Source organism: Hippopotamus amphibius, chromosome 17 (genome assembly GCF_030028045.1).
Source record: "Hippopotamus amphibius kiboko isolate mHipAmp2 chromosome 17, mHipAmp2.hap2, whole genome shotgun sequence".
Classification (NCBI taxonomy): Eukaryota; Metazoa; Chordata; class Mammalia; order Artiodactyla; family Hippopotamidae; genus Hippopotamus; species Hippopotamus amphibius.
In genome coordinates this window covers 43836064-43839720 of record NC_080202.1, presented here as the reverse complement: position 1 = coordinate 43839720, position 3657 = coordinate 43836064, and positions in this window count along the sequence as shown.

Here is a 3657-nt window from a genome sequence, read left to right as displayed (position 1 = left end):
CTGAGGGTCTCTGTGCGTGTGTGCGTGTGAGTGTGCTGCGTGTGGGGGAGTATGTAATTTAAAACTTGTGATGTGTCCCAGACAAGTGGAGTTCCTCAGCCTTTGTCCTCAGAACACCTCCTTCAGGGAGTCTTCCTGCTTAACCTGAGGGTGACCTACAGCTGAGCAGGTATTCTTCATTACCTCAGTGGGAAGCCAGCTATCCTTCTCAGGCTATTCTCTTGAAAAGGAGGGCAGGGGCAAGACCTCTCGTTCCAGAGAAAGGGACCTTGGTTTACCCTGTGTTTATGGTTCTTGCACCTGACTCTCAGCAGCTCTGGTAGGAACTGCGGGGCCTGGCGACCTTGCTGTGTCATCGGTGCCTCTGTCTCCTCTCCCTTCCCTCAGGCTGAAGGAGAAATCAGGGGAGAGCTGAACCATCAGAGCTGCCTGTCTTTGCCATCACCTCAATCCAGCACGGTTCTCTCCTAAGGGAAGTCCTTGCTACCTAGTCTTCGGTCTGTTGGGAGTGAGGATGGCAGGGCCACCCAGGGGTCATGCATGGCCCGGGGTTAAGGTGCCCGAGTTCCCCAGTTCATAATCATGACCCCTCAGATTTGCCTCACTGGCAGCTCTACCCTAGAGGTTCGTGTAGAAGATGTGTCACCCTTAGATTAGCATCACCTCTTTACCTCCTGTTCCACCCTCTCACTGCCATAGGCATTTGCTATGTACTGGGAATTTCTCTCACGGCCAAAAGCTTTCCCTTCCAGGGAGAGTGCTGTGGGTAGAGCCAGAGGTCTGGCCTCACCCTTCAGGCCTTCTGTCCTATGTCCAAGGCATCTCCACACACCCAACCCTGGGCTTCTATGTGCTACATCCACCCATGGGGCTGACTGCATTTATCTACCTCTTGGGTGTCTTGTGAAGGAATCATTCCCATGGGTCTCTGAGTCTGCTGGGCATAAGTGCCAGGGCGGAACGATGGGCCAGTTGTATCAGCATGTGTGGCCCATTCTCCTATGGGCTGGGCAATCTCATTTTAACTCAGTCTTTAATCTGAGAGGCCACAAGTGCAATTGTGTTTTATTTTTCTCATTGGGGCACCTGAAACCATGATGAGGCTTGTTTAATCTAAAGGAGCATGTATATAAACACACTTGCATTATATTTGTAATTTTATTTGATGAGGAGGAAGAAAAGGATGAAAAGCCACATAGACCTGGGCTGGCTGTAGGCACTCCCACTTGGCATCATTCATAGCAAGTCACTGCCCAGTTGCTGGGTCTGTAAGGGCTCTCTCATCCTGGAAGCCTGTGGGGATGGACACATGGACATACTCCCTTTTCCAGGGAGGAGGAGGAATATGGGCTGTTCTTTTCTTCTAGCAAGAGCAGCTGCTCCATGGGTGTTTACATTCGTTCAACATTAACCATGACCACCACTCCCCAAGAAAAAGGGAAGGGCCTAAAAACAGTGGTCTGATGATCAGAAAATCTAAGTCCTGGCCTCAGTGTCGCAGCTAAGGAACTTTAACTTTAATTAAGGCAAGTCACTTTCTTCTCCCTGGGGCTCAGTTTTCTAGTTTGAAAAATGATGGGTTTGGACCAGCCAGTCTAGGAAGTCTCTTTCAGTATTAATATTCTATGATGCTGGGACCTACTGTGGCATCAAACAGGCAGTCAAGATTCTGTGGGATGTTGATACTGTTTGTTTTTTGGGAGACCTGGCTCTGGCAAGAGCAGAGGTTATCCCATATCACCTTTCTCAATGAAAAAGCCTCATTCTATCCTCTCTCAGAACCCCTTCTCCAGCTTTTGTTAGTAGTTACATCTCCTGTTGCAGCACTTAAGCTCCACTTAGTTATTATTTCTTTGTTTACTTTGCACACGGTTTCATCCACGTATTGGGAAAGAGGAAGCCATAAGAACTAGCTGAAATGTGTATTCTGTATTCACATATTAACACTGAGAATAAGCCTTGGGATTAGGAATGGGGCAGATGACTGAGCCCTGTCTCACTCTTGGATTATTCCTTCCTGTTGGGGATGGTATTCTTGTAGAGGGATTAATGAGGAGGGATGATTATGAATCCGAGAAGTTTAGACTCTTAAGCTTTGGCTACTGAGAAAAGATGTCAATGGAGTACCAGTTGGTCATTTTCTCTAGATAAGATGGTTTATATGAAGATACTGTATCAAAGGAGGAGGAACATATATTCAAAGGATGAAAAAATCACTAGGAATCTTGTCTGAGCTTCTGAAATGAGGCTCAGAGGCTTTGAAGGTCAGTACTGTTTGTATGTGGGGAGAACCTGTAGCTGTGTTCACGAGATAGCAAATAGCTGTCAGTTTGGCATTATGCAGGGTGAACATCAAAATAGTATTTTAGCACCAGACAAAACAGCCCACAGAATCTATTTGTGCCTAGCTCTTTTGGAGACATTTTACATTCAATCTCAGGGTCTGTGGACAATAATAGGAAACTTTGAACATTCCTGATAAGTTGTCACATAATAAGTCAGTTCTTTACCTCTCAGATATTCCTAGACCATCCACAATTTCCAGACACTTCTCTTTGTTAAATATTCCTGGTTGAAATTACCTATGTGCCTTCCTGACTTCCTAACCACCTCCTCTGTTTAAGTTGTGCAACAGTGAATTAAATGTGCTTTCAAAAAAGAATTGGCCTAAGGCTGCCCAGTGCTTCCTGTGTTGTTATTTCTGTTTCCGTTGGGTGAACAGAGCAAGTGTCATTGCCTCACAAATGATTATTTTAGAACAAGTGTGTTTCCAAATGTAACAGAATATTGAGGATGACAACTCTGGGAACTGAAGTTAGTTTCAGAACCTAGAGCTTTTCTTTATAGACTTTAATAACATTTTCAAAATGAGTAGGTTTTTACTGTTATGAGTCAGAGTTGGGTTTTTTTTTTAATTGGGGATTTTTTAGGAACTTGTATAACCACAACAGAATAGACTGTCCATTTAGTCTAGGTTTTGTTTGTAGGAAGCATAAATTAGTAAAATAAAGGCTTAATGGCAAATTATTTACAGGATCATTTAAATGCCCAACTTTTATTTAAGGCAGTGGGTCTCAAAGTGTGGGCCCTAGGACCAGAGGATCTCAGCCCCCCTGGTGTTTCTGTTGCATGTTCAAGTTTGAGAACCACTGATTTAAGGAACCACATACCTACCCTTTCTGGCTTAGAAAGAAGTTTACAATAAGTCAGCTCAGCTACTAAAAGATTAAGAACCTACCTTGGCTGATAGATTAAGAAAACCAAATGTCTATACACACAAAATGAAAATCTACTTTCAATCCATTTTCCAAGTTAAGTATTCATAGGCTTGTTGGGTGTTCACTCACAGCCGCAGATTCCCACGAAAAACTGAAAGAAGTAATAGATCAGAATCACAGGGAAAAAAAAAAACCAGCTCAAAGGATATTTGGCAGGCATGGAAGAAAACCTTTTGTGTGTACCAAGCTGAAGCAAGAAAATACTCTTAAAGCCTTTATTCACAGGAGATAGGATCAAAATCTTAATTATTAACATTAGCATCCAATAGGATGCCAGAATAAGACTTTAGAATTTGTAACTTCACTTTTTGCTATTTAAAATGTATTAAGCACTGGCAGTGTGGCATTGAAGTACTTCACAGAACATTTCATCTTTGCC